We start from the raw sequence: 14,211 nt of genomic DNA on the forward strand, positions 1-14,211 counted from the left end.
AGGAAAGAGTGGAGCTGAACAAAGCCTGGCCAGTTCTTCTTCCTTGATTTACCATTCCTGCCCTGCAGGAGGATCAAGTGAGAGATTGGGAGAGGCCAAGAGTGTCACATTTCTAATTGGAAGGAGAAACCAGAGCTTGGTAAGTTTCCCTGCTAATGTCTCCCTGGAGCAGAGGGTGATGGCCTGGCTTCTGTCACTCCGTACCCAGGAGCAGGTGGACCAGTGAAGGCATTGACTGTTACGAATATTGACTTCCATCTTATCCTCCAGGATTACTCCTTGTGTCCCCTGCTCCCACAGTCTGTGATATCAGATGTCCTTGGTTTCTGAGTCTCTCTGATGTCCTCTCCTCAGTCCTCTGCTTTTGTTCATGGCCTTGTGGCCTGTTAAAAAAAAGTTACTCCCCCTGCTTGCTTTCCATTCTATACACCTTTGTGGCTCTCTCCCACTCATCGATATTCCTTCTCCTGGAGTCTCTGTCCTGGAGAATTTATATTTTTATTCCGTTTCTGTGTAAAGATGTGCACAACAGCAGAAGCTCTAGATTCTTACTCTCACTTTACCACAAACCAAGTATATGACTTTGGACACTTGTTATAAGGCTTAAACATTATAATATGTGTAAAATGCTCAGATCCATGACTGACACAGTGATAAATGTTAGTTTCATCATCATAACCTCATTGTCTTCTTAGTGGAGTTTTGGGAAGGGTAGGAGATAAACGGGAGTGTTCTATCACCATCTTTGTAGGTGGTCTTCATAATTCTAATTTTTATTGGTTTTTGTCCAGATCGTTATTTCCATGAAGGCAGGGTCCATGTTTCTCTTATCCTTACTGTAGCCATTGCAGTTGGCACACCACATAGCATGTGGTATTGTGTTCAGGCACTATTTGTGGGTGAATTATTGAAAACAGACTCACTCATAATGCTCCTTGTAGGAGGCAAAATTATACAGGACTTAAGAACATGGGCTTTTGAATTAGCCTTGTTGAGCTTGAATTATTGTTGGGTCATTCACTGGTTCTATAACCTTGGACGCGTTCTTAATTTGTCCAATTCTCAATCTCTTCACCTGTAAAATGAGGATAAAAATAGTGCCTACTTCATAGGGCTAATATGAGGACCAAAAGAAAGACATTGGGTGAAGCCCTTAGCATAACACCTGGCACATAGTCGTTGCTCAATAAATATGAGCTGCTACTATTATTGTTATTCTAATCGTTTGTTTTCTACATGCCAGTCACGGTGCTAGGCACACTTAGATGCACCATTTATTGAGTGCCTGGAGTTTGGTATTTCCTGTACTTAATACCATAGTAGTGAAGAGTGTAGTTTCTAGAGTCTGATGGCCTGGGTTTGAATTCAGGCCTCAGCTGAGTAATTTTGAGCGAGTTACTTAAGCCTCACTACCAATGTTTGGAGAATGAGGGTAGTCGTGAAGCAAACCCCACAAAGCCCTTAGCACGTAGTAAGCTCTTAGCCCATAGTAAGCACATACTCAGTAAATGCTGGTGATGATGATGATGGAGACGGTGGTGATGATGGTGACAGTGATGATGATGGAGACGGTGGTGATGATGGTGACAGTGATGATGATGGAGACAGTGGTGATGATGGTGACGGTGATGATGATGGAGACGGTGGTGATGATGGTGACGGTGATGATGATGGAGACGGTGGTGATGATGGTGACGGTGATGATGATGGAGACGGTGGTGATGATGGAGACGGTGATGATGATGGAGATGGTGGTGATGATGGAGACGGTGGTGATGATGGAGACGGTGGTGATGATGGTGACGGTGATGATGATGGAGACGGTGGTGATGATGGAGACGGTGATGATGATGGAGACGGTGATGATGATGGAGACGGTGGTGATGATGGAGACGGTGATGATGAGGGAGACGGTGGTGATGATGGAGACGGTGGTGATGATGGAGACGGTGATGATGATGGAGACGGTGATGATGATGGAGACGGTGGTGATGATGGAGACGGTGGTGATGAGGGAGACGGTGGTGATGATGGAGACGGTGGTGATGATGGAGACGGTGATGATGATGGTGACGGTGATGATGATGGAGACGGTGATGATGATGGAGACGGTGATGATGATGATGATGGAGACGGTGGTGATGATGGAGACGGTGGTGATGATGGTGACAGTGATGATGATGGAGATGGTGGTGATGATGGAGACGGTGATGATGATGGAGACGGTGGTGATGATGGTGACAGTGATGATGTCACTGGTTATGACCCTGATAAAGAGGAGGAGGATAAGAACGACGGTGGTGACACAGGGAAGTCAATGACCATGTTGATCATGATGCCGGTGACAAAGTTCCCTACCCTGTCTTGAGAAATGCTAGAGGGCAGAGGGGTTGAAGATCCATCTAGCTTCCTGATTGTGTGACCTTGGACGAGTTACCTTTTCTCCTTAAATTTCAGCATCCTCCTTCATAAAAACAAGCAACTATTCCATGGGGCCATTGGTAAGTTTGGATGGGACACTACCTATCATTAATTCCAGGAGGCATATTGTTCATAGCTTCACATCTCTGCAACCAGGGATGCACCTTCCAATTCCAGCCAGATGGGTGAGCTTAAGTTTGGTATTTATACAGCAAGTACTCATCACTGGAGAAATGACCACAGCGCCATGTTTTTTCTTGCAAAACAATGACTGGTTCATGAGATCTAAGGAAGATATTCATGAGTAGATAAAGCCGTGTTATTTATTTATTTTTCCTGAACTATGTGCAGGAGGCTTTCCTGCCAAGTAATGCAATTGAAAGCAGGAGAAATTGTGAAATTCCACAGACGCCCGATGAAAGACATTTCAAAGCAATGAAAAGCTTTTGTGATTGATTGTAGCAAGATCAAGACAACATCAACATCAAAACTTGCAGAACGGGTGTCAGTGTTAAAAGAATAGCCCAGAGGAGAATCGTTGACAGCATGAAGGGTGATTTTGTGTGGAAAAACGTGGATGTTGATAGCTCTGATTTAAAAGGCAATTTAGAACATTCATACTTCGAATGTGTGATTTCTCTTGTATTTTTTTCTCATTAAGACACGCAGCGCCCTATAGTAAACAATGGGTAAATTGTAAGTCTAAAGCAGCTCTTTCAATAGGCAGACAGTAAAAAATTCATCTCATAATTTTATTGCCAACGTCTTATTTACTTTTAACATGTATGGAAAACAATGGTATGTCCTTTGGTTGATGACATTTTAGATTTGATGAAAAACAGTAATATATGTAGAATTCTCTGCACCGTGCCATAGTTACTTTATTTTTGTCCCATTTTACCTCAATAAGATTTACAAAAACTTAGAAAAAATACATTCCTGTGGTAGCCAGCTTTCACGAGGCTTCCCGGTGTTTCCTGCCTCCTGGCTTTCATGGCCTTACGTGAGATCCTTCCACACTGAATAGGGCTTGCATGTGTGGCTAATAGGACATCTCAGAAATGATAGAGCACGGCTTCGTCGGCTCGGTAACTCAAGCATTGCCAAGTCCCTCTTACTGTCTTAGATCCCTCGCTCTGGGGGAACCAGCCGCTGTGTCATTAGGCAGTCCAAAGCAGGGGCTATAATGATGAGGAAACGAGCTCTTTTGCCAACAGCCACAGTGGTTATAAATATTTATGTGAATAGTATCATTCTCTTTGTGTGTTTCTATAACCTACATTTTTATACAATAATCTTGTGGATCACTTTCCATGTTAATAAATAGAGACCACCATTGGGAATGAATGCTAAGTACTCCTTTGTCTGTATCTGCCATACTTTGCTTATCTAATCCCCTATTAATGGACTTTGAAGTGACTTCTAATTTTTCTCCACTGTAAAGTGTGCAGCAATAAACATTCTCGTATAATCGCTAGTGACTGCTAGTTAAAAGCAGCACGTGTTCTTTTTTTTTTTTTTTTTAAGATTTTATTTATTTATTTGACAGAGAGAGACAGCCAGCGAGAGAGGGAACACAAGCAGGGGGAGTGGGAGAGGAAGAAGCAGGCTCCTAGCAGAGGAGCCTGATGTGGGGCTCGATCCCAGAACACTGGGATCACGCCCTGAGCCGAAGGCAGACGCTTAACGACTGCACCACCCAGGCGCCCCAAAAACAGCACTTGTTCTGATAGGTGTTGGCAAGCCACATTCCAGAAGTTTTTTTTTTTTTTTTTTTTAAGATTTTATTTATTTATTTGAGCGAGAGAAAAGGGGGCCCACAAGCAGAGTTAGGGCCTGAGCAGGGAGATGAACACAGGGCTCGATCCCGGGACCCTGAGATCATGACCTGAGCCGAAGGCAGACGCTTAACCTACTGAGCCACCCAGGAGATCCGACCACCGTCCAAAAGTCTTGCCCACCACTGTTTTATTTTTATGTAATAAAATTGATCTCTTTACTTTTTGAGTTCTGTTACTTCAAAACTTAGTAGAGTATTTGTTTCAAAGACTTGGCGTACCTTTGTGTCATTTTTCTATAATTTGTCTAAAAAGATAAAACTTCAATCTAACTGGAGCACACAGGTTTTTGATTTCCTTCTTTATTAGGAATAAAGTGACATCGTTTCTTCAAGGGTCAGGCGGTTGAGGTAGGGTTGATTCTGGATTAATCTGTATTTACTCTTCTTATTTCTACAAGTTATTCATGACTCATTCTCGGAATAAATGCAAAAGCAAACACATAGAAAGAGATAAATAAAAAACTCATGCTCTTCAACTGTCTCTCTACCCCAGAGGTAACTGGTTTTATGACTTTGGTGTGTACCCTTCTGTTCATTTTCTTTTGTATTTACCTATATAACATGTGCATGGAACAACACATAGATCTGTTGTGTGTTGGCTTTCATATAAATGTGATCCTCATACGTATTTTGCAGAGTGCATTCTCAGGACTATGACGTGGTGGCATTTCTATGTCCGTTTCTTTCTTCGTTTCCGGACCTACCTCATCCCCCTTCACGGATATGGAGTATCTCATTACATGGGTGCACCATAGTTTTTGTCACCATTTCCAGCTGACGGACATTCAGGTGGTTCCATGATTAAAAAAAGATAACGCAGGGGCGCCTGGGTGGCACAGCGGTTAAGCGTCTGCCTTCGGCTCAGGGCGTGATCCCGGCGTTATGGGTTCGAGCCCCACATCAGGCTCCTCTGCTAGGAGCCTGCTTCTTCCTCTCCCACTCCCCCTGCTTGTGTTCCCTCTCTCGCTAGCTGTCTCTATCTCTGTCAAATAAATAAAATCTTTAAAAAAAAAAAAAGATAACGCAGTCCCCAACTTTGTATGCATGTGTCTTTTGGGGACTCTTTCTCTAGGAGAGATAATAGAAGTGGGGTTATTCTGTCAAAGGAGAAGCATATTTGAAATATAGTTTCATTTAGACCTCGGTGTTTCTCCACCATGTTTTCATTATTACCCCCTTCTACGAGAAAATTAAGTTAAACAGAACTTAGTAAATTTGGGACGTCTGGGTGGCTCAGTTGGTTAAGCGTCTGTCTTCAGCTCGGGTCGTGATCTCAGGGTCCTGGGATCCAGTCCCACCTCGGGTTCCTTGCTCAGAGGGAAGCCTGCTTCTCCCTCTGCTCCTGCCTCTCCTCCTGCTTGTGCTCTCTCTCTCTTTCTGACAAATAAATAAGTAAATCTTAAAAAAAAAACCAAATTAGTAAATTAACGATTTAAATGAATTAAAACCAAAATAAATTAAATTCTCCCTGATGAGACACATCGAGGGGTAAAGAATAAGGTTTTGTGGGGGTTGAGTTGAACATTGTAGTATCTAAGACATTTTTTGCCTCCAAGAACTATTTTTTGCCCCCTTGAGGGCAATATTGCCCTTGCCCGAAAATGCACGATTTGGATAAACACAAGCTGAAACTTTTTTGTTGGGTGAACCAATGGAAAAGACATCTCTTTTTTGAGAGGGCTGTGAGATGCCACCTTGAGTCTTGGACTCTTGTGGCGGTTAGCACTTGCGGCTTTCTGGAACCCCTAAAAAATATTTACCGAATGATGACAACACAATGTCCAAGAACATTATTATGTTTGCCACAAAGCAGAGCAGACGGACACTGCTCATTGTTCTCCTTCTTCAGCCATTAACTGATATTGTCAAGAATCACTAGGCTATCACTAGGTAATTCATGGAGGAAAAACACATGGAAAAGAAATAATTGAGCTAGAGGCGGTCACTCCCGGGAGCTCGCTCATGCATTCCTTTTGTAGCAGCTTTGCATGTTTAAAGAGAACGGAATCCGGCCCAGGAGGCTCGTCCTTTGAAATGCACTTCGCAACAAGTAGAATGGGCGGAAAACCAAGCTGTTGCTTCGGTTATGTGAGAAAAACCTTGATGGCTTTGAAAGAAATTGGGGCCCTTCGACATCGGAAAACTGCAACATGAAAAACATTTAGAAATAAGGACTTGTAGCTCTGTAGTACGAACCTAACAATCGTACCGATATGAAAGGAAGGGGGGCTTTAAACGGTCACAGGAACAAGACAGAAGTCATCAGCAGGGAGGCTTGGAAGAGCGGTGCACACACAGTTGTTATCTCGGTGGAGCGGCGCAGACACAGTTGTTATCTCGGTGCTGTGTGTGTTGGGGGGGGTTGGCGGGAAGGGGGTTGGGGGTAAGGAGGCTGATGCCTCTGTGTTCTCATCTTTCTGCCCTGCGCCAGCTGTGTTATCCTGGGCAAACCTCTTGGTGACTCTGGTCCCCAGCTGAGCTGGACGAGCTGAAAGCCAAAAGGTTTTGCTCAAATCACTTGGGTGGAGAGATTTAATGTCAAAACATTTAGAACTGCAGCTGAGAGCTAATAAAATGCTAATGTTGGAATGAGGAGGCTTCCTGGAGTTGTAAGGAATGTTTTTATGCAGTGTGAATGTTTTTATTTCCATAGTTATGGTTTCACTTTAATGCGGATGAGAAAAAGAAATACAAGCACATCAAACTACTGATTTCATAGATAGTATTTATTGCTTAGGAGGTAGCTTTTAAAAAACAAATTCTTTGTAAATTGATTTAAGCAAAAAAAAATATGTAAGGCTTGTGTATGGAAATGGTGTCTTTTTTGTTTTTGTTTTTTGTTTTTTTAAAGAGTGAAGATGTTTCTGGAAGGAATACAGTTTGGGAACAGTGATTTAAGCCGTCCCTCCCTGCGACTGGCTACACTACCCATCGTGCACCTGTCAGAAGTGGTTAAAATCATTCACTGTGTCTTCTGTAGCTGAAAAGGAGGAACATGCAAGGAATTTCCAAGATGATTTTAGCACCCTTGTTAGGTATCCAAAACGCAAAACACTTCTTAAAAACAGCAAAAGCCACCATTTATGGAGGGGCAATTTGCCCAGCGCTATTCTAAATGTTTCATGTATAGGGTTTCATTGAATCCTTACAACAGCCCTGGGAACTAAATTCCATGATGATGATCATTGTCCCCATTTTACAGATGAGGAAATGGAGGCCCAGAGAGCACTTTGCTTCGGGATCTGGAGCTAGTAAGTGAAGAGGGTAAGATTTGAACTCAGGCAGTTGAATTCCGGAGCCCGCCCTGTTCTCCACGTTCATTATATAATTCTGCACAACTCCCACCATGAGACATCCCTCCTGCTGGAACAGTTGGGGGCCTCATTTTTTTTTTTAAAGACTTTTGTACTTCTTAGAGAAGTTTTGGGTTTAAAGCAAACTGAGAGAAAGGCACAGAGATTTCCCATAAACCGCCCCCTCCCGCCGCTGCCCCAACACATGGCCTCTCGGCATCACTCCCTAGAAGGGTAGGATTGTTACGCCCGCTGAACCCACACGGACATGTCGTCATCACCCAGAATCCATAGCTTACCTTACGGTTCACTCTTGGCGTTGCGCATTTATGGGTTTGGACAAATGTATGATGACCCCTACCCCTCGTTATAATATTATACAGACTATTTTCGCTGCCTTCAAGATCATCTGGGGATTTTTGCTCCGCCTTGAGGTGGAGCCCGAGATCCAGCGTTTTAACAAGCTCCCAAGTGACGTTGTTCCTACAGGTACTGGGACCACACTTCGAATAGAAAGAATCTTTTGTTTTTGCAGGAGGCATGGTTCTTGTCCTTTCTTCACTCACACTGTCTCCATGGCATCAGCGGAGCTCAGCGTGTGCATGAAGTTGGACACAAATTCGTGGCAGTGAAACAGGATATTTGGCAATCGGAGGGGAGCCCGATTCAGCACATATGTGTCCATGGATTTCTCCCTTCCTGCGTTTGTTGGCTAAAAAGGGAGCATATTTTGCGTTTCTCCAAGAGAAAAGCAAACAACGGGCTCAGATTCACAGGGCGCAAAGGCGTAGCCCTCTCTTTTTAGGGAAGGAGGGTTCCTAATACACTTGGAGAGGGTTCAGCATTGGTCTTGGGCTGCAAACTGGGTTTTAACTTTATGTAATATTTTGGCCCTTTTCCTAAGTAGAAGTGTTTCGAAACTGTTTGACGTCCCTGCTCTGGGATGTCTACAAAGAGACAAATTGTCCTTTCATATGAGCTGACTTGGCAGGAAAGCATGGCTTGTCCCTCTTGCTGTCCAGAAATCTCCTAAACTTGTGGCCTGTAACCTCTTCTTTTTGATCTTTTCCCAGGGTCTGCTTTGAGACTGGAGTCTGCCAGTAATGCTCTCCTGGTTTGCATTCAATTGTAGAAAATTGTCGTAGGTGGAACTCTCAGCCCAGAAGCCTCAGTACGAGAAGAACAACTTATATTTTTGAAATTCGGTCTCATTTCCATTTCAAGCCCCCATGTCACCAGGGTGGAAAACATTATTTGCAGTTAACTTGGGGTTTCTTCCTACTCCAGGATTGTATTTAAAAGTGGGGGAGCTAGATGTCTGATGATCTTAGCTACACTTTAATGTACTTTTTTATATATTTTTTAAAGATTTTATTTATTTACTTGAGAGAGAGAGAGAGAGAGAGCAAAAGAGAGCACAAGTGGGGGAGAGGGGCAGACGGAGAGGGAGAAGCAGACTCCCAGCTAAGCAGGGAGCCGGCACATGGGGCTCAATCCCACGATCCCAGGACCATGCCCTGAGCTGAAGGCAGACGGTTAACCAATTGAGCCACGCAGGTGTCCCAATGTACTCTTTTTATAAGGGTGTTAGATGAGACATCTGCCACCCATTCTGGTCCTCCCTCATTGGCCTAGCATGTCACCATAGAGACTTCCTTGTTCCCGTTTGTATGGCTCCTACACAGCTTTACTTGCCTTCAAGATTTCCAAAGAATATTTTATCTAAGCTGAGAGTCCTTTCTAGGCCTAGGCTTTTAAAACATTAGAGCCAGGAAAATATTATTTTTTCCTACTGTTTCCTTGCTTACATCATCCCCTAAACTAATAAGCATAAAATAGCTTTGCTGTGAAAAAAATGGAAGAAGGGCCAAAAAAGAGAAAGCATGGGTTCAATTTGAATAGATGATCTTGCCAATGCCCTAGATGAATGTCATACAATCTGTATAGATCTAGGTGCATTTTTTGACTGTTTTCCCACCCTCGACATGTTTTAATGACTCCATCATTCCCCTAAATACTAATCCTCATATTTGTTCTTCTGTATTCAGGTTCCCCCATTGTCTGACAAAGAAGCACGGAGTCCCACTGGAGGGAGATCCAGAGCTGGGGAAGGAAGGAGGATAGCAGAGGACACCTGAGAACTTTGCAGGGTCATGGCTTGGAAACTGCGGCTTATACCGATTGGCCTAGTCTGTGTGAGTGTGCAGCAAGGGGAGAGAAACTAATGGTAATTAACCAGTGATTGAGATAATACCAGGAGCAAGTTTGCTTTCCTGTGTATCACAGCGTGGTGGTTAAGGATATTGGCTTTGGAGTGAAAAAAACCTACATTTGATTCCTGGCCCTGGTACTTCCATACAGTTGACTTGGACAAGCTACTTTACCTCGTCGATTTTTCAAACGCGGATAATAGGGGCATATGGTAGGACTGTTGGAATGTTTGAATGAGATAGCGTAACGCATGCTTGGAAGCTTGGTATACGGAGTGCCTGGCCTTTTGCGAGCACAGAATAAATGGTAACATAATATAATCATACACATAGGGTTGGTTTTCTGAAAATTTCCTCTATTTAGTTATCTTCCAGGAGGTCCTTTGTTTGGTCCTTATTTATGAAGATGGAAAAAACCTAAGAGGGACAAAGATGTCTATTGAACTATGCTTAAGGCCTGTAAGTAGGCATAGCCACTGATAGAGATTTGCCATCATTCCTTCTACCACAGAAATTATGGTGCTAACACACTTTATTTTGAACATGTTGATTTAGAAAGCCTAAGACCCTAGTTTTCATATACAAGACTTGATGCAACTTGTAAAATATTCCCAAATGCTTCTTGTGGGAAGACTAGGGTAGGCCATACTTGTGGAATCACAGCTGGAATCATAACCGAAAAGTAAGTTGGCAAAGGAAAGGATATTTTCACCCTAAACATGCAGCTCATTTACGTGAATTGAGGTCGGATATTTACAAGCTGCAAAGCTCTAGACAGGTTCCCAAAAGTCCATGAGCAGGGTCTGGTAACATTTCTAGTGCTCTAAACTGAGTTTTACATTACAGAGCTCATAAATACAGACGAATCTCAGTCTGTTGTCATTAGCGTGGTTTTGGGGCCTCTGCTCTAAATGTCTGGACTCCCTTTATCCAGGAACCTAAGCTTGGAAATGACAAACATTTACCAGCCTCTGAGTTCCAACAGAGATTGGCTGCTATGACGTCAGCCAGCTAATCTCTTGGGATGTCTCCACGGACCCCCTCATCCCATGTATAGACCTTCCTCCACCTTTTGTATGTTCTCCTCATCCTTCCTTCCACCTTTGCTTTTTTCTTTCTAGCTTATTCTTAGACAAAACAAAATAAACATAGAAATTGACCAATATCATCTGGTATGGTAGAAGTTCTATCTTTGTGTAGTAGTATAGTAAAATTTACCTCTTTCCAAACTTACTTTTATTTTTTTTAAAGATTTTATTTATTTATTTGACAGAGAGAGAGATAGCCAGTGAGAGAGGGAACACAGGCAGGGAGAGTGGGAGAGGAAGAAGCAGTCTCCCAGCAGAGGAGCCTGATGTGGGGCTCGATCCCGTGACTCTGGGATCACGCCCTGAGCCGAAGGTAGACGCTTAACGACTAAGCCACCCAGGTGCCCCTCAAACTTACTTCTTGATATGTTTTTTTACGATTTTATTTTTCCATTTGAGAGAGAGAGAGAGAGAGCACAAGCAGGTGGAGGGGTAGAGGGAGAGAGAGAAGAAGGTGATATAAGAACTCTAAGTTTGTATGCATTCAGTAATATGTCATCAAAATACATAAGGCAGTATAATTTTTATGATAAAAAAGAAAATATCATGCAGTTGAAAAATATATGTATAAGGCGAGTATGGACAGAACCACAATTGTGTTGGAAGATTTTAGCACATCTGTCTCAGTGGCTGGTAAAATAAGTGAAAAAAGAAAACCAGCATCAACATACAAAATTTGAAAAACCAATTAATAAATTTGATCTAAGGACATGTAGGGAACATGTAGTCAACAACTAAAGAATACACATTTATTTCAAGTGCACAATAAAAATTGTATGTGGAAACATAAGGAAGTCTTATCAAATTTAAGAGTGCAAACCAGTGTTTGACTTCTAAACAGAATTCAGTAAAATTAAAAATCAACAACAACAACAAATGATGGTGGAATAACTAGACATGCATATATAAAAAGTGAACCCCACCCTGTATATGGGGTTCACTCTTTGTGAAATATATATATATTTATATAACATTATATACAAAAATTAATTCAAAGTAAATCTTAGACGTAAAGGTAACAGCTGAAACTATAAAATTCTGGAAGAATCCATGGGAGAAAATCTTCATGGCCTTAGAATAAGCAAAGATTTCTTAGGATAAAAAAGGGCACTAATCATTAAATAAATGAATATACTGGACTTTCATCAAAATTAAAAACTTTTAATTCAAGGACAATGTTAAGAAAACAAAGAGGCAAACCATCGACTCAGGAAGTTTTGGCAATATGTGAATATGGCAAATGATTTATGTTAAAAATAAAGGACTCTAAATAGCTCAATGGTAAAAGGGCAATAACCCAATAAAATTGGGCAAAAGATTTATAAAAGAAGATATTTTAATGGTAAAAAAGCAATAAAGTGATGGTGAACGTCCTCAGTCATAGATAAATGCAAATTAAAACCAGTTGGATGGCTAAGATTGAAAAGGCTCACACTAGCAAATGTTGGTGGGGATGTGGAAAAATTAGAACCTGATGCATTACTGCTGGGAATGTAAAATTGTAGAAACTCTTAGAAAAAAGTTGGATAGTTTCTTCTCTCTCTCTCTTTTTTTCTTTTTAATTGTATTTTTTGCCTTTGTCTATTTCACCCCTCCCCCCACCCACCTCCCTTCTGGCAACCACCAATTTGTTCTCTGTATTTAAGGGTCTGTTTTTTGATTGCTTCTTTTTTCTTTGTTTGTTCATTTGTTTTGTTTCTTAAATTCCACATATGAGTGAAATCATGTGGCATTTGTCTTTCTCTGACTGACTTACTTTACTTAGCATTGTACTCTCTAGGCCCACCCATGTTGTCGCAAATGGCAAGTTCTTATCTTTTTGTATGGCTAAGTAATAACCCATTGTATATAGACGCCATGTCTTCTGTATTCATTCTTCTGTGGTGGACACTCGGGTTGCTTCCATATCTTGGCTATTATAAATAATGTTGCAATAAACATCGGGGGGCATATATCTTTCTGAATTAGTGTTTTTGGTTTTTGGGTATAAATATCCAGTAGTAGAGTTACGGGATCATATGGTAATTCTATTTTTAATTTTTTGAGGAGCCACCATACTGTTTTCCACAGTTGACTGCACCAATCTGCATCCCCACCGACAGTGCACGAGGATTCCTTTTTCTCTGCATCCTTGCCAATGCTTACTTCTTGTGTTTTTGATGTTAACCATTCTGACAGGTATAAAGTGACATCTCATTGTGGTTTTGATTTGCATTTCCCTGATGATTAGTGATGTTGAATATCTTTTCATATATCTGTTGGCCATTGCCATGTCTTCTTTGGAAAAATGTCAATTTAGGTCCTATGCCATTTTTTTTAAAAAGATTTTATTTATTTATTTGACAGAGATAGAGACAGCCAGTGAGAGAGGGAACACAAGCAGGGGGAGTGGGAGAGGAAGAAGCAGGCTCATAGCAGAGAAGCCTGACATGGGGCTCGATCCCATAACGCCGGGATCACACCCTGAGCCGAAGGCAGACGCTTAACCACTGTGCCACCCAGGCGTCCCCCTGTGCCATTTTTTAATCAGATTTTTTTTTTTTTGGCGTTGAGTTGTATAAGTTCTTTATATATTTTGGATATTAAGTTTTTTAGAAAGCTTATACATTTATCATATGATTCAGAAGTTTCATTCCTAGGTAGGTACATAAAAGAAATGAACACATACATCCACAGAAAGAACTGGAGGTCTTCCTCGACTTATGATGGAGTTATAACCCAATAAAGTCCAAAATATCATTGAGTTGAAAAAGTGTTTAATACACCTAATCTCCTGAATATCAGAGCTTAGCCTAGCCTGCCTGAACTTGCTCAGAACACTTCCATTAGCCTACAGTTGCGCAAAATCATCTAACATAAAGCCGATGTTAGCTCATGTAACTTACTGAATACTGTACTGGAAATGAGAAGCGGTATGGTCATGGGGGATAGAACAGTTGTCCATGTATCAGCTGTTTCCCCTCCTGATTGCTGGGTTGACGAGGAGCTGCAGCTCGCTGTCCCCGCTCAGCATCATGAGAGAGGATTAGACCACATACTGCCACCTGGGAAAAGACCCAAATTCAAAATTCAAAGTACCGTTTCTACTGAATATGCATCACTTTTGCACCATGGTAAAGTCTAAAAATCGTAAGTCGAACCATCATAAGTCTGGGACCATCTGTACAGAGAGATGTTTATTGTCATTTTATTGATAAAAACAAAAAAACTGGAGACAACCCAGATGTTCATAGTTGAATGGGCAGATTGTGACACAGCCATTCAATCAAATACTCCTTCAGCGATAAAAAGAAACAAGCTACTGATACATGTAACAACACGACTGTGTATCGAAAACATTATGATGCATGACAGAAGGT

Source organism: Ailuropoda melanoleuca, chromosome 13 (genome assembly GCF_002007445.2).
Source record: "Ailuropoda melanoleuca isolate Jingjing chromosome 13, ASM200744v2, whole genome shotgun sequence".
Lineage (NCBI taxonomy): Eukaryota > Metazoa > Chordata > Mammalia > Carnivora > Ursidae > Ailuropoda > Ailuropoda melanoleuca.